At 47.8% G+C, this 27522-nt stretch overlaps 1 protein-coding gene across 2 annotated transcripts in view; it reads right to left on the bottom strand.

The window, feature by feature from the left end:
* Positions 1-26855, bottom strand: part of GUF1 (GTP binding elongation factor GUF1) — a 719613-nt gene extending 692758 nt beyond the window's left edge. For both annotated transcript variants that reach the window (XM_069631727.1, XM_069631729.1), the window contains exon 1: positions 26716-26855. The gene's annotated coding sequence lies outside the window, so the exon portion shown is untranslated. The remainder of the gene's footprint in view (positions 1-26715) is intronic.
* Positions 26856-27522: the final 667 nt, after the last annotated feature.

The raw sequence follows: 27522 nt of genomic DNA, 5'->3' as shown, positions 1-27522 counted from the left end.
GTATTTTAAATAAATAACTATATACTTTTGAAACCAAGCTCTGGTCAGTGTTTGCTTGTGCTATTGTGTTTTGGTACATATTGTGTATACTTTACATACTGCCTAACTCTTCTTGAGAGAAGTCTGACTGCTCAGCCACAGCTACCAGGTAAATCTGGGTGGTACAGACTGCTACCAAAGGGGTTTACTGCTCTACCTGTAGTCTTAAATCTTTTGCAGTGTTCCCCAAGGGAACTGCACAGGTTTCTGCCTAACACTGGTGTACAGCGGTGGGATTTGTATTGAGTATACATTTTATTGTGCTTTAGATACCTTAGTGCAACTAACCACAAAGCTTAGCACTGAAAAAGTAAAACCTCTAACATGTCAGTTATAGAAAGCTATAGTCAAGAGTCCCTGGCAGCCAAAACTGCTGATTGTTTAAGAGTGCTCTGTAAACATAAGGATCTCCTGACTAAGGGCAAGAAAATGGAGCTGATTGAAAGATTGTTAGCTAACCAAAGTCTGGGTGATGGTTCAGAGGAACCTACCACTCCAGCAACTGTAGATGACAGTGTTGAAGTTAACATGGAACAAAATGTTGATGTTTCTGAGGAAGAGTCAGAAGAGGAGGGTGAGGCTGTTGTAACTGTCCCCCCTAGGCCTCTGCCTGCTCTACCTGCTGTGCCTACTGGACCTTTACCAGGTCCCACATTTAGTCCTCAGTACTTTGAACTAGAGAAAATGAAGCTAGAATTGGAGTATAAGAAACTGAATGCTCAAACTGACAAAGAACTAAGGCTAAGGGAAATGGAGCTCAAGTATGACTTAGAAATGAAGAAATTATCTGTTGAGAATGTTTCTCTCTCTGGCTCCTCTAGAAGTTCCAGTCCTAAAAGACCCCGGATGCCTAAAGAATTGGTTGGTATGTATGAGCCTAAGTTGGATGTGTTGGATTGGTTGTCTCTGTTTGAATATAATCATGGGCTCCAGAACATCACAGGAAATGACTTACTCACCTGGTTGTTCTCTAGGCTTCCCCCTGTTGCAACTGATGTGGTAATGGAGATGGGGGAGGAGGATAGGAAGGACTATGAATGTGTGAAACTAGCTTTGATAGCTAGGTTTGGGAAGACCCCTTCCCAGTATCTTAAGAGGTTTAGGAGCCTCAAAAAGCATGATGGTACCCCTTGGGCTACCTGGGTGAATGAATGTTTGAAAAACTTTGAGGGATGGATTAAGGGTTACAAGGTGAACACTTATGAAGGTATGAAGAATTTGTTTATGTTGGAGACTATTTATGATGCCTGCTCTCCTGAGCTCAGACAACACTTGGCTGATTCCAGGGAATTAGATTCCCGGAAGCTAGCTAAGGCTGCTGACTTGTGGGTTGCCAACAGGGCCACTCACAAGGATTCTGGGGTAACTCAGAAGAAGGATGGGGAAAAACAGTCTAAGAAGGACTCCAAAGAGAATTCTAATACTACAAATTCCAAAGAGGGCCCCAAACAAAACTATAAGGGTAAGCCACAAGGGAAACCAAATCAGGCTAGTGTACCTTCTGGTCCCAGACCAGAAGGAGGTCAGAACAAGCCTCCATTCCAGCGAGCCTTTGGCTCATGCTTTGTTTGTAAGGCTACTGACCATGTGAAAGGAGATCCCAGATGTAAGGGTAAACCTTCAGGGGTCCAGCTTGCCTCCTTAGCCTTCGCTCCAGAAGAGGAAGTACCCATGGCAAGTGGAAACTTTCTATTACTAGCTGATGAACCCACTGGAGTCTCAGCTAGTGTTTCTTTAGTCTCTCTGGGGTTGTGGGAGCAACAGAATTTAGATGTCTATAACTCTATCCCAGATAATACTAAAGAGTATTATAAGGACAGTGTCCAGGTGAATGGTCAGGAGACTCCTGCCATTAGGGACACTGGAGCCAGCATAACTGTGGTGGATGAATCATTTTTCAAGGCAGAGGATGTTGCTAAGGCACCCAAATGCCTCACCAAGTTAGCTGGTGGGCCTGTGCAGATGTGTCCCCAGTTACCAGTTCTCATCCAATGTAATGATATGGCTGTAAAAATACCTGTCAGTGTACAATGTGAAGTGCCAGGTAGGGTTCTGTTGGGTAATGACCTCAAAGCTCTTGGAGTTGTATCTCATACCCCCAGACCTCCTAGCAAAAGGTTTCAGGAACTCACAAAACCTGCAAGGGAGAAAACCCTGAGAGGGTTATCTCAGGAGATGATGACAGAAATCACTCCTCTACCACTGGAGCAACTTACTGCAGTAACTACCAGATCAGGAGCAAAGGGGCAACCCAAGACTCCTAGGAAAAAGCCAGCAGCAAGCACTCCAGTGCTTCCAACAAGGACTTCCCCTAGGTTGTCCAAAGTTACACCTGTAACTCCACCTCCAGCTGAGGCTGAGAGGGAGGTACAACCCTGTGTGGTTGAGCTAGACTCTGAGGAAGAGCTAGAAGGAGGCCCCAACCTTATTGGAGATTTGGACCCTGAGGACCATCCTGAGCTGCAGTCTTTACTGGCAGAAGGTGGGCCTAGCAGGGCAGCTTTTCGTAAGGGGCAAAGAGAATGTCCAACTCTGGAGGGTCTCCGCCACCAGGCAGCTTCTCAAGCTGATGGGCAAGAGCCTGGGAAGTATAGGTTGCACTGGGAAGATGGCCTCTTCTACAGTGAACCCACTGAGTCTGAACCTGGAGACTACAAACGCCTTGTAGTCCCACAGGAAAACAGACAACAGTTCTTACAACTAGCCCATGAGATACCTTTGGCTGGCCACTTGAGTTTCAAGAAGACCAAGGAAAGGCTCTCACTCTACTTTTATTGGCCAAAGATGGGGGCCGAAGTAGATAGATATTGTAAGAGCTGCCATACCTGCCAGACTTCTGGTAAGGTTGGTTCCAAGAATGTGGCACCTTTAGTGCCTCTCCCAGTTGTGGGAGTCCCATTTGAGAGGGTAGGGATTGACATTGTTGGTCCCCTTGATCCTCCAACCTCCTCAGGCAACAGGTTTATCCTTGTTGTAGTAGACCATGCTACTAGGTACCCGGAGGCCATTCCTATGAGGACTGTTACAGCTCCGGCTGTGGCTAAGGCCCTCCTTGGTATTTTTACCAGGGTTGGGTTTCCTAAGGAGGTAATCTCTGACAGGGGGTCAAACTTTATGTCCCACTACATGAAGGCCATGTGGAAAACCTGTGGAGTTACCTACAAGTTCTCAACCGCCTACCACCCTCAGACAAACGGGTTGGTTGAAAGGTTTAACAGAACCATGAAGAGCATGATAGGTGCTTTGGAAGAACCCCTTAAGAAAAAGTGGGACCTTCTACTGCCATGCCTTCTCTTTGCTTATAGAGAAGTCCCTCAGGAGGGAGTAGGTTATTCTCCCTTTGAGCTTCTCTATGGCCATCCAGTCAGAGGTCCATTGGCCCTGATTAAGGAGGGGTTGGAAGGTGCTCCTCCCCTCAAGCCAGTCAGAGTGACTGACTATGTGATAGGTCTCCGGAGGAGAATGTCACACATGATGGCAGAAGCAAGTGACAACTTGAAAGCTGGTCAAGCCCTGGTCAAACATTGGCACGACCAGAAGGCTAACATGGTTGAGTTTACTCAAGACCAGCTAGTTCTAGTTATGCTCCCAACAAGGCAGAGGGCCTTGCAAGACAAATGGATGGGACCCTTCAAGGTTGTGGGAAAACTTGGAGAGGTCAACTATCTGGTGGATCTGGGCAGACCCAGGGAAGCTCCTAGAGTCTTCCCCACCAACCGACTAAAAGCCTACATCTCCAGACCTGATGTAGGAGCCTTGCTCCTAGCTTCAGCTGCAGAGGAGGAAGAGAGTGAATCTCTCCCTGATCTCCTCAGAGGTGTACCTTTAGATGAAAAAGTTGAAGGAGTCAATCTCTCTTCAGACCTGACACCTGAGCAACAAGAGGAGTGCAAATCTATGTTAAATCAGTTTGCCTCCCTGTTCTCACTGTCACCAGGCTTGACCCCTTGGGGCCAGCATGAGATACTCACTGGTGACTGTCTGCCAGTCAAAAGCAGAGGATACAGAATGTCAGAACATATCAGAGCCCACATCAAAGGAGAGGTCAAGAAGATGCTTGATCTCGGGGTAATAGAACCCTCTACTAGTCCATGGTCTAGCCCAGTTGTGTTAGTACCAAAGGCAGGATCCAAAGACTTGAGATTCTGTGTGGACTATAGAGCTCTAAATGCAGTCACCAAGACTGATGCCCACCCTTTGCCCAGGACAGATGAGTTGGTGGATAAACTTGGTGCAGCCAAGTACCTCAGCACATTTGACCTGACGTCAGGCTATTGGCAAATAGCCCTGACAGACCATGCCAAGGAGAAAACTGCATTTTCAACCCCAGTTGGCTTGTACCAGTTTAAGGTCATGCCTTTTGGACTGAAAAATGCACCTGCCACATTCCAAAGGATGGTGAACCAAGTTCTGGCTGGGATGGAAGATTTCTGCATGGCATACTTGGATGACATTGCAGTCTTCAGCCACTCCTGGGAAGAACATGTGAACCACCTAGGACATGTGTTGCAGGCTCTGAAACAGGCCCATTTGACAATCAAAGCCAGTAAGTGCCAGATTGGTCAAAGTAAAGTGGTCTACCTTGGACATGAGGTAGGAGGTGGAGAAATAAGGCCTTTGCCCAGCAAGATTGAAGCTGTGCAAAATTGGACAACACCAACTACTCAAACCCAAGTGAGAGCTTTTCTAGGCCTCACTGGGTATTACAGGAATTTCATTGAGAACTATGGGACCATAGCTTCTCCACTGAATGTAATCTCCTCTCCCAAATTCCCTAAAAAGGTAAAATGGAATGAGGAGTGCAATCAGGCCTTTGAAAAACTGAAGAGAGCTCTTTGCCAGGCTCCAGTATTGAGAGCTCCTGACTACCACCAACCTTTCATTGTACAAACTGATGCTTCCAATGTAGGTATAGGTGCAGTTCTAAGCCAACTGGATGAGAAGGGTAGGGAGCACCCCATTTGCTTCATCAGTAGGAAACTGAAGGATCCTGAGACAAGGTGGGCAACTATCGAAAGAGAATGCTTTGCTATTGTGTGGGCACTGAAGAAGTTTAGGCCATACTTGTATGGTTCTACTTTTGTTATTCAGACTGACCACCAACCCTTGAGATGGTTAATGCAAATGAAAGGGGAAAATCCAAAACTATTGAGATGGTCAATCTGCCTGCAAGGGTTTGATTTCACCATTGAGCACAGGTCAGGGTGTCACCATCAAAATGCTGATGGACTCTCTAGGATGTATATCATCGACTAGAGGTATGAGGTTCATCCAGGAGTGGATTAAATCCTCCTGTCCCTTAGTCTGGGGGGGGCGAGTGTTAGGGAGAATTCTCTGTTTAGGCTGAATTTCCCTACCTAGTGAGTCCCCCAGCAGCTTTGCTGGATTTCTGGGGTTTAATTTTTTTCTCCTGCCAAGAGTGAGACTCTTTTACCCTCACTCTTGGACATGTTGAAGTGTGTTTTCTTGGTTAAACCTTGTGTTGAATGGGCTATGGGGTCTCTTACTCCATAGGGCCTCATGTATTTTTGTGATGTGGGTCACACAGCACCCTCTGTGCCGTGACCCAGGGGTGTCCTAGGGACTCCCCAACATAGACTCCATACCCTGGGACTGACTACTGTCTCCCAGGGCATGTAAAGTCACCAAAGACTTTGCTAGTCTTGAATCCTGAACAGAACCAGTACAAACCATCATATTGTGGACGTACTGGCTGGGGCAATTCGATTGCCCCAGGGTCTGTTAGTCGAGGGGGCACGTCTCCGTCCCCCCTGATCGAGTTTTGGCTGGTGGCAGTGGAAACTACTTTTTATATTCAACCGCGAATATTTCCCTATGGGATTTCCCATTGTTTTAGGCTAACACATTTAATTAATTATTTACGGTAGCCTTAAACATACCGCCGGTTTATATATTTATTTTTATAACTCCGGTTGGGACTTTTTGCCAAAACTTGATTCTAAAATGGCGTTGGTGTTCGCCTCTGTAACTCTGACCCAAAGTGGAGCCCTTTGTTCCACTTTTGGCGGGCTTCTCCACAGAAGCCCTCCAAAGTGGTGCCACTCTGTCTGGGGTACTTAGGAGGGGTGGAGGGGGATTTAGGCACCCTGGACTGAGTTACCTTGGTAACTCAAGTCGCACTCCGTCCTGATTGGCCCAAGTGGTGAGCCGCCCGGCTCACCACTTAGCATGTTTGAGTGACAGCTAGGCTGGGTGAATGGGGGTTTGCTGCATAAAAGCAGGGCTTTGGGGACTGGGACTTCAGAAGTCGCCACAGGACCAAGAATCCGACGAGGGAAGAGCTGAGCCGACCTGCTTCGACGACACCACCCGGTGGAGCCCTGCTGAACCGTCTCACCACTTTTTCCCGACGACCGAGGAGAACTCTTAACGGAGTGGCTCCTTCCCTTGACTGGTGGGGACAACCAGTTTTCGCCTTCTTTCCGTTCTTTGAGGTATCTCGTGGCCGCCTTGCCTGTGCCAAGCACCCCGGCAACCGGAATACCACACTTTACCCCCATACCGCGAAAGTCGGTACCAACCCTTTAACCGGAGGACTCCGCGGCTGGTTTCTTCCCGGGCAGTGCAACGACCCTCTTCTTCTGCTCTTCAGCGAGAACTTCTTCTCCCCTGACCGACGTCGAGCCCTGCTGCCACTGCCTGGAACAACTGCCACCGCTGGAGGATCCTTTCCGCTTAAGGTACTGTGTTCTGCCTGGCTTCCCTTGCTACCGACTGTACGGGGTAGATTTAGTCCCCGGCTTTCGAACCTGGGAGTGCCTGGGACACTTTGGCTAAACTTTCTGAGCCACTCTAACCTCTTTTTGACTCTTTGCAAGACTTTGAATCTCTAACTAACAGTGTGATCTTGGGCACATTTTCGCTCCGGCTACTCTAAGAGTGGGCCCTGCCTAGCGACTTTTGCTCACCTGTGACTTTATTCTTCTTTAAGCCTATTGCAAGTGCTCTGGACCTTAGAGTGGTGTGTCTAACCCATTTCTGCTTTTTCTCTCCCTTTCTTGGAAACTACTAGAGTGTCATCTAACGTTAAGCACTCACCTCTGTTTTAATTAAGTGGTGTTTACTTAGAGTTGTCTAGATAGGAGAAAGGATTGAATCTACTTTCATTATAACTGTGTTGAAGTGCTGTTACTATATTTTTGCTAGAGTGTTTTTAACTTATGTGTATTTTAAATAAATAACTATATACTTTTGAAACCAAGCTCTGGTCAGTGTTTGCTTGTGCTATTGTGTTTTGGTACATATTGTGTATACTTTACATACTGCCTAACTCTTCTTGAGAGAAGTCTGACTGCTCAGCCACAGCTACCAGGTAAATCTGGGTGGTACAGACTGCTACCAAAGGGGTTTACTGCTCTACCTGTAGTCTTAAATCTTTTGCAGTGTTCCCCAAGGGAACTGCACAGGTTTCTGCCTAACAGGCTTCCAATACCACTGGTTAAGCAGACATTCGGAGTTGAAATCCCCGAGTATTATTATGTATGCTCCCTCTTCAGAGCTTTTTAAATATGAGAATTCACCTAAAAATGCATCTAACAAAAAGCACTACTAGGGTTGAAATACATATTTAACAGAGACATTTCTGTGGTGTTTTTGACACTGTTAAGGATTTCAATCAGGCGACACACACCTTGGTCTCGGCCTAGTATGCAGCGCACAACTGAAATGCTTATCTTTTTATATTGATTCAATATTGAGATGGTACACCACTCATATCACACCCCATTTTCAAATACCCTGGGTCACAATGCACCATGAACCAGGCTGGTTGGTAAAATACAATATTTATTTTAAAATTCAAAAGAAATCATACACTTTTTAATATGGAGTATCACCAATGGGGTGATAATAACAATGAGAATATGAGCCATGCACTGGGTTTAACTCAATAGTGGAACATATGCACAGCACAGCAGAATGGGAGCACTTTTGGTTTAGGTAAGATAGCACTTAAGTTAGAATTTCCCCCTGCAATGTTCCCTCAACCCACAAATAATCAATTCTGAGTGGATAAACAGAAGCAGCAGGTAATCAGGAACGACAAATAGGAAACAGAACTCAAATCTGACCTTCCCTCCCCAAAAAAGAGAAAAACAGATTTCAAAGCCCTTGCAATGTTATGAATGGACAAAGAAATAATGACTGTGTGAAAAACCTTGAAGCAAATATAATTCCTCACTAAAGCCACAATGCAAATACACTAACATTCACAAAGAATGGATTACCAAAAAGCATACAGTTCGAAAACGAGGGGCAGGGTTTACACAGATTGCAGCAAAAAGACACGTTGGAAACTTTGCAACTCCGGCCTGAAATTACCCAAACGATTTTTAATAAAAACGGGTGTAATACACTGATTTGAAGTGTGGTTTTTGGGTGGGGTGTAGCTATAGATCACAGTTGCCATATGGAAGTGAAATTATGTCTGTAGCTAAATTGAGCGAGTTATACAAAATAGAGTGAGGTTTGTGTTTCGGAAAACAGAGCAGTGAAAAGAGGAATCTGTTTTAAAATTGAAAGGCAAATCTTACTTAAACTAGATTTAATGGCTAAGAAAAGAGGAACGCCACCCGTGAATATCAAAAGTTACGCTGCAGTTGTTACCCTTCACGCAGTGTACCCCTTTTCTTAATGGAAAATTAATTTATTTAAACACATCGCTAATGACTTAGGATCTATGCAAGACAGAAATGAAGAGAAACGTGGCGCCAACACTAGAAATCAAGGGCAGGGTTGCAAGAATGATTGTGACAGTTTGAACAAGGTATCAGGATAAGGATAGGATGACTTAGAGAGTGCGATAAGGACAAAGACAAGATAGGCTATGGGTTTGGACGGGGTGGCGATCGATACTCAAAGTCCATTTTTTAGTTTTTGGATTTTGGACAGTCAACGGTTCTGGTCACTACACGGCAGGGCGCCTGGCAAGCAGCTGGGCAGTTCTGGTCACCGGGTAGCATTTCTGGACAGGCAATTCTTGTCACTGGATACTACAGGTCATCTGGATGGCACAGGTACCTCGCTCGGGATGCAGTTAGAGGGATCAGGATGCTTCCCAAAAATAAACACAGCTTTCCCCTTTGGTTATTTGGGAATGTTAGTGGTTTTCAGAATTTAGGCCTTGCTGGAGAAGGATCAGCGATGCTTGGGTTTTTCAGTGGGCCCTGGAGTAAGGTCAGCAATGCTTGGGCCTTGTAGTTGGGATCTGGAGTCTGGATAGATGAAACAGGAACAGAAAGCTGGCGCAGAAAAATCAGGAAGAGTGTGTGTGGGTGCGTCTAGAGTCTTGTCAGGGACTCTAATGCCTAATGACATCATCACAGTAGATAACTGGGGCAGGCTTAACTAAACCAGCCTCTAACAACAAGATTGGACAAGGGTGATAGTCTCCGCCTCGCTCTCAGTTGGTTGGATTTCAGAAAAATGATGTCAGATTTATGGTGTGAGTTTTACAATGTCCAAAAACCACCCACAGTTATTGTAACTAAAATCTGATTTTGGCACAAACATACATTTATACAATTGTAATCTCTCAGCAAATTATATATACAGATTACATATTTTGTGCACCACATTGCAGTCCAATCCTCCAGTCTGTGAGAACTTGTTTTGCCCTTCTACCAGTATTATTTGCGCTTTTCAATGGGATTTATATTACTCAAGATTCTATCACTTTATACATGGATGTGGATGATCATCAGGGATGCATGTACAAAAATTCGCATTTGTAACATGGATGCTTTTCTTGCAATCCGCCAAATTCTCCCATCTCTGTTCCCAAGGTGTCAGTGAATTCTACCAAGTCTTAAAAGAAAGTCCAAAAATTCATTTTTACACTGCGAAAATGTTACCTTTTTACAAAGTCTTGCTGTTGAAATAAAAGTCTTTAAAGTTTATTTATGAAACAGTCTTTGGAACCAAAAGGAAGTCCATTTTCACTATATTCATCTTTTTCCCCTCCTCCAACTGCAACCAACTGTCATTTCCTTCAAGGCAATGTGGGGGTTTCTCATCTTGATTGGAGGTTTTATTGCCCCTTCGCACTTCCAACTTCCTTGACCTGGGAGTCCTATGTCAGTGGATTTCTGTAGACTAGATTATTTCCCACCCTGTAATTATCAGTGGGTTGTTCGACTCTGCTGAGAGCTTATGGTGTGGCTCTCTTCCTCCAGGGGGGGACGTGGGGAGTTTCAGGGCTGACAACTGGAATAACTTTTTTTTTGAGAGCTTGCAAATTCAGACCATGTGTTTTCAACTCTTTATTTTCTTTTTTTGGGTTTAAAAACAAACCTGTGTAAGAAAATAGCCCATTTCTAGATTTTCACCAGCAACAAAGCCCCTTTACATCGCTAAGTAAGCAGGCTTTCATTCAACAATTTATTTTTAAACAGGCCATTTTTTGTTCTTCAGTCAGCAAAGCCCATTTTTAAATGTGTTGAAAACTGCTCGCATTTCTTTCTTTAAATTCGGTTTGGCAACTCCTCAGATTCCCACACTGTCTTTGCAGCTATAGTAATTTCTTGAATGCAGGAGTTTTATCTGAAGCATAGATACATTGACACTGACCTGGCTCAGAGAGTTTAACAGGCCGATTCATGTAATTCCTCTCAAAAGTGTCGCACGTGGCAGGCGCACAGCGTGCCCGTGCGAATGTCTGCACCAGCCGCGTGCGATAAAATCAATTTCCGCGCACAGCGTATTCATGTATTCTCGCCTCCAAAAGCAGACGTGGCGCAGTGACCCTGCAGCAGCGCCAGTTACGCCCCCAAGAACGCCTCGCGCGAGGAAAAGCCATCAAGATCGCAAAACCATTGCAAAGGGCTGTGCCAACCCTGTACCAGTTTACCGGACTGGCAAACAGCAAACGCAAAGCGGGGAACGCGTATTATGGGTTTCGGGAACACGCGTGCGCAAGAAGTTTCACACACGATCTGGCCTGGGGGAGCGTGTGCGTGTGTTTCAGGGGTGCACGAGAAGTTTCACACGCGATTGGGATGCGTGCGGGTATTACAGGGGTGCGCGCGAAGTTTTACATGCGTTCTGGCCTGGGGGAGCGTGTGCGTGTATTTCAGGGGTGCGCGTGAAATTCCACACATGATTGGCCTGGGCGCGTGTATTTCAGGGGTGCGCGAGAAGTTCCACACGCGTTTGTCCTAAACGCGTGTATTTCAGGGGTGCGCGAGAAGTTCCACACGCGATTGGCCTGGGCGCGTGTATTTCAGAGGTGCGCGAGAAGTTCCACATGCGATTGCCCTGGGCGCGTGTATTTCAGGGAGGCGCGTGAAGTTCCACACGCGATTGGCCTGGGCACGTGTATTTCAGGGGTGCGCGAGAAGTTCCACGCGCAATTGCCTGGGCGCGTGTATTTCAGAGGTGCGCGAGAAGTTCCACACGCGATTGCCCTGGGCGCGTGTATTTCAGGGGTGCGCGAGAAGTTCCACACGCGATTGGCCTGGGCGCGTGTATTTCAAAGGTGCGCGAGAAGTTTCACACGCGATTGCCCTGGGCGCGTGTATTTCAGGGGTGTGCGCAAAGTTTTACACGCGATCTGGCCTGGGGGAGCGTGTGCGTGTATACCAGGAGTGCGCGGAAAGTTTTACACAAGATTTCAGCATGGTATGTGTATTTCAGGTGCGCCGGGGAGTCCTACATGTGATTTGCCAGTGTGGGTCCTCCCAGGTGTTCCCTGTACACCCTCCACGGCCCCTGCAGGCAGCCCACACCACAGGGGACTACCCTGCATCCCTAGTCATGTCCCGCAGGCAGCCCACCCAACATGGGCATGCCCCCCAGCAAAGGCACATGTCTCCTTGCACTAATGATCACCAACTCATGTCCCCTTGCACCCCCACCCCCAGAATTGCGGGGCACCTGCCAGCAGGCCCCCACCCATGTCCAACTCATGTTCCCCACCATCCCCACCCCCCAGCAGTGCAGGGGCACCCTCCACCAGGCCCCCACCCATGTCTCCCACCACCCCCACCATTGCGGGGCACCTGCCACCAGGCCCCCACCCATGTCCAACTCATGTTCCCCACCACCCCCACCCCCACCCCCCAGCACTGTGGGGCACCTGCCAGCAGGCCCCCACCCATGTCTCCCACCACCCCCACCCCCAGCATTGCGGGGCACCTGCCAGCAGGCCCCCACCCATGTCCAACTCATGTTCCCCACCACCCCCACCCCCCAGCACTGTGGGGCACCTGCCAGCAGGCCCCCACCCATGTCCAACTCATGTTCCCCACCACCCCCACCCCCCCAGCATTGCGGGGCACCTGCCAGCAGGCCCCCACCCATGTCCAACTCATGTTCCCCACCACCCCCACCCCCCAGCACTGTGGGGCACCTGCCAGCAGGCCTCCACCCATGTCCAACTCATGTTCCCCACCACCCCCAGCACTGTGGGGCACCTGCCAGCAGGCCCCCACCCATGTCCAACTCATGTTCCCCACCACCCCCACCCCCCAGCACTGTGGGGCACCTGCCAGCAGGCCCCCACCCATGTCCAACTCATGTTTACCCCCCTCCCACCCCCCAGCAGTGCAGGGGCACCCTCCACCAGGCCCTCGCCCATGTCCCATCCATGCCCCCCTGCACCTGGATCCCAACAATCCCCAATCATGTTCGTAATGGCCATCCTCCACTGCCAAAAGGCCCAACCAACTATCACATCCACCCACATATCAAAGGCAATTACATGTTACACATCCAATGTAAATAATGCAAATGAACACATGTCTGTCACACACAATGGCTGCAAGTGAATGTTAAAACACCCAACATGACATGCATGAAAGCAATGAGATGATACGACACATTGAAGGATGAAAATAAAAATGTATTGAAAATCAACTTGAATGGAAATGAAATGAGAAAAACCACAAAGCAAAACAACCAAAAGAAGATGAATGTCCATGAAAAAAATCAAAAACACAAAGCACAATCAAAATGAATGGTGTCCAAAGTCACAGTCAGAAAAGTAACCCAAGTGTAAATGATAAACAAAAACCATTGCTCCATGGCGATGAAAAATATCAAAAAAATCCATTGAGGAACTATTTACAAGATAATCCCGGGTCCATGAGCCCAACCAAATGAAACCTAACTATGACAACTAACTAAAAACTGAACTATATACAAAAATGTGGCGCATTGTCCAATCGCAACCAAATAAAAAAAAAAACTTAAAGGAAACCTAACACTAACTATATAACTATATACAAAGGCGGCGGGCAAGTCCAGCGGCTCACTCCGTGGTGTTCCGGGCCAGGGCATCATCAAACTCCTGTTCGATGTCCCGGAGGCGGTCCTGTTCCATGGCCCCGAGGGTCCGCAGGGACGACGCCGTCTCCTCCTCCAACCCCCTGCGGATTGCCTCGAGGCACTCGGCCCGCCTCAGGGCCCTCCGCATGGAGTTCTCCGCCCTGACTATTGTGAGCCGCGCCTCTTCCGCCCGCCGCCGCTCTGCACCTATATGCTGGCCCAACCGCTGCCACACGGAAGACATTTCCCGTCCTGGGTCCTCCTGCCCTCCGGCCGATGCCTGCCCCTCCGGTGTTGATGGCCCCGAGCCATGATGCCTCCCACGTTGACTCCGCTGCTGCCTCCGACGCCACTGCTTCTGCCAGCACGACGGCATCCAGGCTGATGGAATCCACCGACGCCGTCATGCACGTGCCATGCCTGATGATGCTGGCACATCCTCCATCTGCTGGGGTACAGTTGCTGTGGTGTCCACCCCTGCTGGACCTCTGACTCCCGACTGTGGCAGGGATGGGATCCCCACCGAGCTGGCTGCATTGGTCAGGGCAGGTCCATAGGGGGCCCTGGTGGCATCTGGGCCGGAAGACGGCAAGGAGAACGACTGGCGTATAGTCTCCACAGAGGAGGAGAGGGCCGCCAGATTGGCCGACACATGCAGGAAACCCCTGAACATGGACGATCCCAATTGGGCCACGTCGGCACGGTGCTCTTCGTGATGACGTGCGTGCTCCTCCTGGGAAGCACGCACGGCATCACGAATCACAACCGTGCGCATCGCGACCCCAATCAGGACCTTCTCCATACGGCCAGGGGTCCCCTCGTCATCATGCATCATGGGTCATGCCTATCACATGCACACACTTCACCTCAGTCACATCCATCTGGCCCCGTACACCCCAATCACAGTGGATACAAGGATGACTAGGCTGCATCAGTGAATCTGTAAATTGTCACAGACATGTGTCATGCATCCATGGCATTCACAAGTCACAGACACGCAGGTCAGGCACACAGACATGGATACCATATATGTACCTGGCATCAGCACCCATCCCTCACCCCCACCCATGTCCAGGAACAGAGACTGCCATGCTCTCATGTGTACAATCTGCATAGGGCTCCCCATGTCGCATTTGAACACATGCAACAACCGTGCGGTTCACACATTACTGGTCGCACATGCATTACCATGATGTCCCTGCACACATACATGCGTACATGGCCTATGTCACACATACAGGCAAGTATCAGACAACCAGCACACTGCAACATGCCCTGTCTCACACAGCAATGCTTGGCCACTTACCGCTCAACTCCAGACGGGTCTCCCTCTCAAGGACCTGGGCGTGGAGCGCTGGGTGTACGCATTCCAGGACCCTCATCTGGATGGAACTCATGCTGCCCCGGCCCCCCTCCACGAGGCGCCGGGCCTTTATGAGGGTCCTGGACCTCAAGTCCTCCCAGCGCTTCTTGACCTTCTGGATGGTGCGGGTTGCCACCCCCTCCGCGTTGATGGCAACCACACAGTCGGCCCAGATCCTCTCCCGTCCTTCCTTGTTGGCGCGGGACGATCCAAAGAGGGCATCATATTGCCCCAGGACTTGCTCCACCAGCACACCAACTTCGGTGGCAGTGAAGCTGGTGCCCCTCTGCCCCTCTGGCCAGGGGTTGCCACTGGTGCCAGATGTTGATGTGCCCGACATGGCAACCCCAGGGGCAGGAGTGGGTGGGCAACTGGGTCCTGGGGCTGGGCTGTGGAGCGATGTTATCCGAGTCGGGAGTCTTCTGTTCCAGCAGGGGTGGACACAGCAACTGGACCCCTGCAGATGGCTGATGTGCAGGCACCAAATGGCAGGGCACGGTGGCAGCAGGCAGGCAGGCAGGCAGCAGCAGATGGCACGTGGGAGGCTGCTCGGGGCACTGGGGGGGCAGTAAATCGGCCTTCTGGGCAGGAGCGTGGTCTTCCGTGTGCTTTCGCGTGGCCAGCTTGATACGGAGTGATTTGGCACGCGAATATCCTGCACGTCAGCGTTAAAATCGAGGAAAGGCCCTTAGCGCGTAAGCGCGTCAGCACGCGTACGCGATTTCATTGGACCAAAGGCCCTTACAGCGTAAGCGCGTCTGTGACGTTTCGTGAGTGATACCCCGCTACCCCCCAGGCCCGATCGCGTGATAAACTTCACGCGAACCCCTGAAATACACGTAGCCCGCTCCCCCAGGCCCGATCGCGTGTTAAAACACCTGCGAGCCCCTGAAATACACGTAGCCCGCTCTCCCAGGCCCGATCGCGTGTGAAAACACTCGCGAGCCCCTGAAATACACCTACCCCGCTCCCCCAGGCCCGATCGCGTGTGAAAACACCCGCGAGCCCCTGAAATACACATAGCACGTTCCCCCAGGCCTGATCGCGTGTGAAAACACCCGCGAGCCCCTGAAATACACGTACCCCACTCCCCCAGGCCCGATCGCGTGTGAAAACACCCGCGAGCCCCTGAAATACACGTACCCCGCTCCCTGAGGCCCGATCGCGTGTGAAAACACCCGCGAGCCCCTGAAATACACGTACCCGCTCCCCCAGGCCCGATCGCGTGTAAAAACACCCGCGAGCCCCTGGAATACACGTACCCCGCTCCCCCAGGCCCGATCGCGTGTGAAAACACCCGTGAGCCCCTGAAATACATGCGCCCAGGCCAATCGCGTGTGAGAAACTTCTCGCGCACCCCTGAAATACACGCGCCCAGTCCAATCGCATGTGGAACTTCACACGCACCCCTGAAATACACGCACACGCTCCCCCAGGCCCGATCGCGTATGGGCCTTCCCGCGCATGTAGGACTTTGGCGCACATTTTTTTCCTGCGCAGGGACGCTACCGCCTGCTTTCGTGTGGCGGACATGTATGGGCCTGTGCGCGTCTTTGGCCGTGCGCTGTTTTTCCCTATTCGATTCCATGAATACCTGTTGTAGGCGAGCGTGTGGGCGTTCTGCGCACTTGCCTCCTGTACTTCCCCCGTGACGGCCACATTTTCACAAGTTGTTCCCCATTCTGCGTGTGACGCCCCGTGTTACGCCTACTTTTGTTATGTGCGCCGCGCTATGTGCGAATTCGCTGTGGCCTTATCGCACGGCGTTCGATGACCTGTGCGCCAGCGTGCGCCGCACACTTTTTCAGCGCACATCCCACATTTCGCGCGTGCACGGACTTCCATGAATTGATGTGCAATGTTTTATGTGCGATAATCGCACTTGCACTGCGATTTTCGCTATTTCTCTGCGAATCGCACGTTTTCGCACGCGTGCGCCGTTTTTTCGGTGCACATTAATTCCATGAATCGGCCTATAAGTCTCTTTGAACTGATGAGCCTGGATACTTTTGGAAATAAATAAACGCGTGTTCCTGTGTGAGTGAAAGGGAAGTTGCTTATTGATTTCTCTCAGAGTTGGTTTGACTGAGCCTGTCACTCAGGAATTATGCCTGGTTTTGGTGAAGCACAGTGAAATATCCTGGGCATGACAGTGCCTTTTTAAACACAGTGGTTTCAGATGGAATTAGCGTCAAAGCAGCATTTTTAAAGGGTGAAAAGTTTCATTTTGATAGGGAATTTTGGGTTTTCAGCAAAGCAGTGCTGCCTTTTCACTTCTTCCATTTATGTTTCAGCACACACTGGCACACTGCTTCAGTGTGTCCCCTGGTTCCATCTGGCCTGAATTGTGCTTGGCAGGACGGTGCAGCCATCTTTTTTGTTGCTGCCAAAACGCAGTTTTGAGGTCCTGGTGCGCACAGTAGCTAGTGCAGCCAGGTTGCTGTTTCTTGCGCAAATGCAGTTTGGTGATATGGTGAAATACTTTTGAGTGGGTCAATATATCACACAACACTGACTCTTCCTATGTTAACATGATCACAAGCAAGTCACTCCTCTGTTGCAATATGTCTCCCAAAAAAAACCTGGTTACGCTTCACAGCTGTAAGCAAACCTCTGTAGGGGTGACCCTTTAAACCCCGTTTACCTTTATTAAAATGCACCTCATAGCCATCCATTATGGGTGGACAGATCATGAGGATGCAGGCAAACAATGTTAAATGATTACAGAATTCTTTTTTTTTTTTAATTATATTAAGAGAGGCCGCTTGAGTTCCAAGAGAATATACGAGCTAGAGGGTCTCATGCATACTACTGGTTGTCTAGTGGCATTAATTGTCAATGATCATGGCCCAATAATAGCTGACCTCTCAGGTTGTTTAATTGGCTTTACCTTTTTTCCAGTGAATTGGGTGACCCCTCTTGTAAAACAACCTAATCATCATATGTTTTTTGTTACCTCCTCTTCACTTGGGCAGCAGGTTAGAAGACTTGGGACACACTGATCCAAATTTTAAAACACTTTGTACCCCAGAGATAAATCTTTGCATTCAGCCAAAATCGCATTCTTTATTATCGGTGGGCGCAAACATACTTTTACACCGTCGACACAGTCTTCATAAACAAACTCGCCCAGCTGGATGTCATTAGAATGTACCAAGCGCAGGCTTGGGGCTTCAAAGAACAGGGACAGAATATATTGACGGTTTAAAGGGGTCCTTTCTAGTCTTTTGAAAAGGTGACCCAAATATAGATGAAGCGCTTCACCATCTGTCTTCCCGTTCCCCTTTCCTGCTTCTTTAGCACTGCCTCTTCCCTTCCTTACCGTCAGGCTTCTATTTTCTACTTTTGTTGCCTGCGCCAGTGGGTCATTTATATGCTGAATGCTGCCCCTTGTATGTAAATTCAATGTAGGCACCCACCTCTTCTCCTCCAGGGTCCTAAACATTGGACAAAGTTTCGGTGGCTCTACTTGGACTTCCTCTCTTTTTAATGGAGTGGGAGCAGGGCGTAACATGCTCTTCAATTGTGGTTTAGGGCACAGGTTGTTTAAATCCCAGCATTTCCGCTTACCCACCTTTAACCGACTGTCCCGTTTCCTTTCCTCAAATACTTCCTCTCCTATGGTCCAAATCTTGGGACTCATAAAAACTTGGGTACATAGCTCCTTGGGCCCAAGTAAAATGTCTATCACCCCCTGCTACAGGGTTCATATATTGTGAGATAGCTCCTTGGCCTTTTATAAAACTGCCTGAATAAACAGTGTCCTTTATTTGGAGAAATTCTTGAGCTTTTGTTTTCAACTTCAAAGACGGCTTCTCTGATCTATTCAGCATCACCTGTTTCCCAATTGTTTGATCCACCTTTAACCTCATTTGGTGCTAACATTTTCGTGACCCATTATTCTGCTGCTTTCGTGGTGCTTTGCAATTTTTTGATTTCCTTTGATTCTTACCCATTTCCTGGATTATTGCTGGCTTCTGTACTAAGATCAGGAGTTCTATCATACTACTGTTTAGAATTAGTAGACTACTTCCCCCTCTGCCTCAATATTACCTGCACCCAGGATAGATACTACTGGAAGTAACTCTTTCCGTGGTGTGTCTTGTGCCACCATACATTTCATTTTAACCGGTTGTACCACCGATTCAACTAACATACTGTCATCTGGTAAGGGAGCAGCAAGTCAGTCAATAACTTCCAAAGATCCTTGTATAGCTATGCTTAATTTCTGGAATCCCGGTACTTGCAGCTTCTTTTGGAGAAACCCTGCCCCTTCTGTCTCGATTTCTTTGACTCAAACTTGTTGCAGTAATAAATCCCTAAATAAAATGTACTTTGGCACTAAGCTCTTTCAATACCATACGGACCGCCCACAGTTCAAAGTTCAAGGTATCATATCCTCTGTCTATTGTATCTAACAAAGGGGCTAACACTGGAAAGGATAATTCATCTACAATTGTAAGGTCTGGAACAGTTTCCATGCGGACACTCCCCAAAGAAACACCCTTAATGGGGTGATTACGTTTTCTTGTATTGTTAATGGCCCCAACCCCTTCAACCTCTTCTGTCAGTTTCAAACCCATGATGTCAGGTAAAACGGGTACAGCACAAAGTGTCGGTGAGCTCATAACATCACTTGGCAATACTATTTGACATGGACGATGGAGCAAGATTTCTGTCAACTCTTCAGAATCGAAAAGTATCTCTAGTGTAGTCCACCAGGTTGTATTTAAAATCTAGCAAGAGACGAACTTGCTTGCCTAATTCGTGCAAGATTACAGGTGCCAGTATCAAAACAACGGATACCAAGTCTGCTACACTATTACTCTCCAGTATATGGGTAATCCGGCCACTATCATTGGTCGTATACCGATTCACCTCTACACAAGTGCGGGGTACACCTTCTGTACTTTCCCTTACTTGAATGCCTTTGTGTGTGCCATTGTTCACTATTCCCCCCCATCCCGCTTCTGACACTTCCCACTTCTTTGTTGAGGGGTCTGTGGCTTTACATGTGACAAGTTTGCAGATAGTTCTGTCAATATCAGGAGAGCCACTTCCATAGGTGGTTGCACCGTAAGATTCTTTAAAAACACTGACCATTAGGGAAACAGCCCTTGTCGACGGCTACTGCACATGGATAAGGAGTCAAGTCTAACATTTGGCCAGAATCTGTTTCACCCGGCTGTTGGCTCCCTTTACTTCTTTAAAACTGCCACCATTCTCAAAGAGTTTGAATAAGTAATTACAAATTCTTACTGAGTGTCAGGTTTTGAGCTCCCCCGAGGTTTCCTGCGAAAAGGGGGAGCTAGAGATGGAGTACGCCGGCTTGCCCAACGGGATCTGGAGTCACAGAGATAGGGGAGAGCCTCTTGCAAGGGAACAAATCAGGGTTGGAAAACACCTAACTAGCCCAATATCTAAGAATGGGAGCACCCTAAACCAACAAATAATAAATAAAAACAGTCCTAGTAGTGTCCATCAAAACAAAATGGCCTAAACTAACAAAAACCTATTGCCTGCCCTTACACTAGTATAATAAATGTGTGCGAGAAAACATGTCTTGAAAGAAATTGTGTTAAAAAAGTAATGGGTCAGAATGACTTGAGTTCTCGGGTTCCCTTCCCCACGTTTTGAGCACAGGACAAGGGGTACACTCTGGCTTCTGGGGCACGAGGATGCAGTTCAAGACACAGGCCAGGGCCTTTCACAAGCAAGTCTCTTTCTCATGCCATAGTCTCTTGTTCACAGGGTGTCTGGAGTGTGGAGGAGACAAATTTCATTTCACAGTTCAACACAAACTAACGCTCCTTCTCTCCAGGATGAAAGGTTCACCATAGGTCTCCTTTGATCAGTCTCGGACTTTTCATATACAAGTTTACATCACTTCACAGATCTCCCACAGCCGAGCTCAGACCCCTTTTATCATGCGTTCGCAAATCTCCCTCAGTCGGGTTCGGACTTGCCGTTAACAACTTTTCCTTCTTTCAACTCAGTTTCTTAATCTGTCCAAGGTCTCGATCAGCCGGACTCGGACCTTTTCGATCACAAGTTCCTTAATACCAACCAATCTGCCTCAGTCAGGCTCGAATCGGTTATTAATCACAAGTTTATGAAATCGAAGACTTTCAACTGTGTCAAGGGTTTTAGCTAGACCTTCGCATTACTACTTCGATTATTTTGCTTCTGTGGTTCACAACTCTCATTCCATAGATAAGGCAAGCATCCTACAAGGACCTTCGACTGGGAACTTGCAATATGCCTGACCAGGTCACTCCACAGCACTCACCGTTTATCAAAGTTCATTAATATAGCTTTATAGACCTGCAGCGATGGACATACCGGGTGTTGTGAGCCCTGAATATGAGGTGTGAGGGGCCATAACGCCCAGTATGGCCCGAGCTGCAGGTCTCTAAAGCTATTAGAACACCCTCTGTGTTTACTTAAAGTTGAATGAATGAGACATGTTCAATTGAAGTACAAAAGAATTGAAAAATGGTAAATAAATTTTGCTCACATTTTTTGTACTTCAATTAAATAGGTCTTATTTTTGCAGCAAACACCTACACAGATGAGCTATCTCACCAGTAACCTGCTAAGCAGACAGATAAGTGCAGCTGCATAACTCGATCGGTTGTAAGATTGCCATTAGAAAATGTCACTTACAGACAGGAGACCTAGCCAAACTGGTCAAATAATCCACTGAGAAATGTAAAGGGTCACAGAGCAATATATGGAATGCCCAGACAGAGAGGCAATGCAATCACACTTCACTGACTGTCACAGGTACCGTAGCTTGCACATGGAAGGCAGTGAAAGGGAAGGCCTCACCCAGGGATGCATCCCGAATCATGCACTCTGGGCACAGAGGAGTACGATAGGAGAGAACGTACGGTTGGTGTTCTGGGTAAAATTAAACATGAGAAACTAGTTGAGAAAATGCATGGATGTCTTGATTGATAATGGAGGGCTTGGGTGTTTAACGCCTGTGGCTTTTCCCGAAATATTTAAACGTGCATGTTAGTACTTTATGTAATACAAACAAAACAAACAATTCTAAAAAAAACTCTAGAAAATCCCTCCAATGTTTTGTATTAGCACACAATTTGACAAGTGCCGTTGATGCCCCCTCAGTAGAGGAGAGGCAGAGTCTGTTTTTCTCCTTGCCTTTCATTCTGGGATTGAATTTAGCTGCTGGCATGCGGCTCCCTCCTTCAATCCCCACTCTTATCCGACCAAGCCATCACACAACGCAGTCTGGCTAATTAGTGTTGGATGCCGGGAGCCCAGTTTCAGTCACCTAGCAAGGGGTTCGAGCAGCACGCCCTCCTCAGCGAGCACATTTTCTGGGCTGTAATGGTCGACGCCAGCAAAGATAAACAGCTATATTCAATCTGCGGGCTATACCAGTTTGTATAGCCCGCAGATTGACCAATCAGGTTTCTGTAAACACTACTAGTGTGTTCTCATCACAAATAATTTCAGTTCATACTTCTATCTTCACTTCAGCCGCTTCTTTGCAGCCCGGCCTTACACTTGTTTACTTCAACTCACCAGCTGCGTTTGCAGCTTTGATCAGGGAGCCATGGTCAACACCACAATGTCTGCTCAACATCCCTGCCTCTTGCTCTAGTGCGCGAGAACTGCAGGTATCTTGCATACACTAAGTATGAATATTGTGGACACGCCATCTTGCATACACAATGTGGGTTTCACCAGCATAGCTCCACCTCTTAGGGTCTCCCTCAGCCGGGCTCGGTCCCCTCTACGACTCACACGGATCTCCCTCTGGATTTGTAAAATGTAAGTCTTTGGACTTAATGTCCCAGAATGCACCACTCGGTTTGCTCCCACTTCACCAGCACCCCAAAAGAGCATTACAGGGCTTTGGGAGCTGCAGGAGTTCAAGGGATGATGAGTTAAGATCGGGACCTGCCCCTCTGAAGCCTGGGCTCTCCTGGATTGCCCAGCAGAGGAGCTCTGGTGTGGGTACCGCCAGGCAACCCCAGCTGCCCCTGGTTTGGTTCTCTGGAGGTACAGCTGCGACCACACTGCAGCCTCCCCTATACTCACAGATCCAGTGCCTGGGCAGTCCCTTCTTCCTCCAGGCCTCCAAGGGTCTCTCCAGCTCGAATTCTCCTCTGGCTTCTCTGCACCCCCCAGCATTCCCAGCTCGCTCAGAGTATGCTTGTGTGCCCAGCCTTTTATACTGACTGGGAAGGTTAATAGCTTTCAGGTGGGAATGATTGCAACAGGAGGCCTGACCTTGCCTGGCCTCATTAGTGGGACAAAATGGAGACTGCCCATAGGAACTCATAGTACATTGGTTCCTATGGGCAATCTCGTGGCTCTGGTTTGTCTCTTTCTCGTCCCAGTGGTTTTAGGAAAAAACAGTGTGAAGGGATTATGGGAGCCATAGTTTTTCCCGAAGGGTACTGGAAAAACTATGTGGGTTTTGGTTAGGGTACAGGGGGTAACTGTAGTGTTGTGTACAAATGGGTTGCTGTCAAAAGTCTCCCATAATGACAGAGGGGACGTTGGGTAGGGATGCACTGGAACGGGGGGACATTCCTCCCACAGTCTCCCCACAGTCACCCCTTCCCAGGTGATCCTCCCTCACTTGTTGGGATCCAAGAGCAATGGCCCTTCCCTGGCCACATGAGTCAGGGATCCCCGGGAATAGCATGGGAAAAACGCCTCAGGTTTCTCACTCTCTCCAGAAGCTACACTGCCCACTAGGAGGATACTGTAGGGGTTAACAGGAAAAACCCTAACAAACAGGGAAATCCCAGGTTGATTGAAGGTAACAATATGGCAGCAGTATGGCAAGGATTCAGAATGTGGCGGAGCAGACTTAAGGCAGCACACACAATAACGAAGATGCAGATCAATGGGAGAATCCAAAAGGAGACAGGATAACATGGAAGGCTGAACAAAATAAGGAAAACAGAATGCCAGGACAGAAGGAAGGAGAAGCGCTGAGCTAGGCAAGCTGTTATCTAGCGTTGGGATGTGAAGCGGCTGTTCCCCATACCGGCATATAATCCAGTGAAAGCGAAAGTTCCCCAAAAACAAAAAGGCGGCTCTGGACAACTAGAATGGCGAAAACACACTGTGATCCGATGAAGGGCACCATGTTGGAGAGGATCGCAATTTACAGCAGACACAGCGACAAACGCCAGGATGGCCACAAAGACCAGGGCCTGAAACGCATGACAGTGAGGCTAAAAGGTCAAGGACCCGCAGTCACCTCACTCACAGTCAATTCCTTGTAGTTGAATGTTCATATGTTGCCAAGCACATGTTGCCGTTTGTGAGGGAGTCTTAGCCAGGCTCAAGGGTGTCAAAACCTACAGTCGCACAGTGCAACCAAATCACCCCATAGGTAAGGAGATAAGAAGTTACCACCAAATTACACAGCACTCTCTGCAGACCCGCAGTCACCTCACACACAGCCTGCTTCACTTATTGCAGAGGGTCTTTGCAGGGATTGCTCTCACTGCTTACACAGCGTACCTGTCATGGCAATTGTTTTTTAGTCGTCCACCTTTACTTATACTGAATAAACAAAAATATAAATGTCCTACTTATTTCAGGACGACTTTATTGCAATGCAGTGCAGCGTGGAGCACTGTTGAGAGTGTTTTGTGGCCTGGTGTGTTCTATCAGAGCGTAATCCCCGTATTGGGTGGTAATGTAAACTGGTTAACCTGCACACCAAACACTCAGCTGACACTTCGCGCCCACTCACTTGATATTTACAGTCCTCTCTAAAGCGAAAGCAAGCACGAGAAGAAATGAAGACTAATGCTTCAATTAAGGCTCTGGATATAGTTGTCAGCGACACGCTACCAGACACTTCAAAGATCTTGACAGTTGCACGTATCATCAATTATGAGAATGTAACATGAACATTACATTAAAATACTATAATTAATGGTCAATTCCAAAACTCTCTTTTTCTGTCTTTTTTCATTCATTACTTTTTTGTTTACGTTCACCATGCATTGTGGACGTGTCATTTTTTATTTTGTACATATGGTGTTTGCACATAGGTTGCCCCGATGATGGACTAAGTCCGAAATGCACAGGCAGATCTGTAAAATACCACTTCTGTCCTCCTTGAATGAGATCATTAAAGATCTGACCACTTTATATTATCCACGAGTTATATCTGTGAATCTTGTTCGTTTCTTTCACATTCCGCAATATAATCTACAGAACCACATGGTCTAAGCTCATTGAGCGTTTTGTGTAAGCAGGTAGTTTTCTAAAATGTGGTTCCTAGGATATTGACTTTGCATTGATTACGCTAATTGGCCAGGGTTGTACTACGATGCTGCTGGTAGTTTGTTTCAGTTTTTCATAAATTGCTCCAAAAGTTGTACTAATGGTGGTGCCCACCTGCCCCAGTTAATTGCCTTAGTACCTAGCATTTATTGTCAATTCCTGATCAATGGAATACCTAGCTTTGCAGTATCTGGAGGTTGATGCCAATACCTAACGTGATGTTTACACTTTGCCATTTGATACAAATTAATAGCCTATGATGCAAGTACCCAACATTCGATGGCAGGGATGGCACAATGACCTTTGAACTCTTTCTTTTTAAAATGGGTTAATCTCCCAGAGGAACTCCGAACCCCTGAAGCACTAATGTTGGCAGTCTTATTGTAAAGCAAACACTTCTTTAACTTAGTATATTAAAGGTGTGTTTTGTATCTGGAATGTTACAGGCTTGTCTTTGCAGTCCCCTTCCTCTGACCTTGTAGTATCAAGCAGCATGCTAATTCGTATCACCTCGTTGCAGTTGCAATCCTGGGTGTCAACTACATTTGCACTTTGCTGTCAAAGGATTGTTGTTTCTTTTTCTTCTTTGCAAAAACTGTAAATCAAATTTAAAAAAATAACAAATGGCTTTTTTTAAGTGGTCATTTTCGGTTCAGGTCCCCACTTGTCTTTTTTAATCTGCTGCTTGATTTGTCTAGGCTAGGGTTTTCTCACAGAATGAAGCTGCAAGGGGAGGCTGATGGCATGCATATATTCTCTAAGAAAGCATCAATCTTCAAAAAATTAAAGTTATGTGACTTTAAAATGTATTCGTGCCAGCCAAATACCTCTACAAAAGGTATTAACACTTCACAGACATGTTTTATTTTACCCTACTTTCAGCCCTTTGGTGTGGAGCATTGAATACGCGTGGAGTTCTATGCACAAGTCATCATGTGCCTCATGTGCTTTCCTCCTTTGTCTGAGCTAGTGACATCCCCAGGCCCAGCTGAAGATGTGAGGGGGCGTGGAGGGCTTTCAAAACAATTGTTTGGGGCCCCTGCTTAGAGCGACAACAGTCTGAGGCACCACTGTGGTGCATACCTTACAATGGCGACAAAGGTTATCACGAGAGGATGGACAGTCAGCCAAGAGCTGAAACACTAAATGCCCACCAAATAGCTATAAACCCTACTTTGTTGGCAAGTTGCTGATGTGGAGGATCCAGTGTTAAAAGGCAATGAGGTGTTAATACTTCTGTATATCCCGAGGGAAGTGACGGCAGAAGGGCTCTTTTTAAGCTGCAGATCGAAAATAGAGAAAGGAATATATTGCCATGTTAAATGACTGCTGCCTGGCAACATGGGGGCGGTTGTTAGGGGCAAACCGGAGGCTCGAGTCCCCTGTCGTTTGACAGAGTGAAACTACCCCGGCGCCGTACCTGGCACATCCCCTACAAACATAAAGGCTGCTCCAGCTGTGTTGTCTCCTCTCCCCCCACTCTCCCCCCCACGGGCGTAGCAGAGGGGCTACATGTGCTGCTCTCCCCAATCTGCAAAGGAGGTATACTTATTTCAATCGTTTTCACCTACAACCCTCTGCACAGTGAGTAGATACATTGTGGTTTTACAACACGCCTCCCTGTTAACATCATATTTCTCTGAATAATGTGTCCTTAATTTTATTTATTTTGCCTGCAGTCCCTCACCCCCATGTAAGAAGAAGGCGCATGTGCTTCTGCGGCCAAACGCTGCCCTCACCTCTTCTTTTGCGTCCGCACCTAAGATGTAGCAAAGCCTCCATTTCTCCATGAAACCGAGATGATCACAAATCTTTGCATGTCTGTGACAGCTACACAGGGCGCCGCCATATTGCCAGGTCAAAGGTTACAGCCTTTACGTAGTTCACTTTATACCCGAAAAGGCGGATTGGTGATTCTTGAAGCGTTTTGTCGTCTCATACGCGGATTTCTTCTGTTGCATCCTGTATATAAAAGAAAATTCGCTTTTTCACTTTACCAACCTACTAGAGAGCGAAAACGGACGCTAACCTTCATAACTCCTCCCCCGTATTCTTTTTATGCTTTATTGAAAATCCGAGACAAACACAAAGTATGCATTATTCCTACGCCGGTCACTGTGAGGTAAAACCCCTTATGTTCAGGTTCTGCATGGAAAAGCTATAACTCACGGCATAAGCAAAGGGACGCAGAGCACTGTTTAAATACCGAACGCTCAACATTTAAAAATTGTAAGGAGCGAGTACTAATTTCTCAGGATGACAACACAGGATGTTACATCATATGACCTTGACATCCATGATGTCACTGGAAGTGACTACACATCTCCATAATTACTGTTATGTCCTGGATCCAGGGACATAGTTGCTTGGGGGGGGGGACACTGAACCGACTTCTTCAGTTACAGGTGCAGTGTATGGGGGGGGGCTGGCCATGGACATCGCACTGCACCAGCCCCCTGAGCATACCTATATAACCTCCGAAATTTTTTCGCAGACTCCGAAATTTCAATTATTTCTCCGGGTCTCCGGAAAAGTTCCTTGAATCT

This window comes from Ambystoma mexicanum, chromosome 6q (assembly GCF_040938575.1).
Source record: "Ambystoma mexicanum isolate Mex_15411 chromosome 6q, UKY_AmexF1_1, whole genome shotgun sequence".
In the NCBI taxonomy this organism is placed as follows: Eukaryota; Metazoa; Chordata; class Amphibia; order Caudata; family Ambystomatidae; genus Ambystoma; species Ambystoma mexicanum.
Note: the sequence above shows the minus strand (reverse complement) of the source record. Positions and strands in the feature narration are given on the sequence as shown.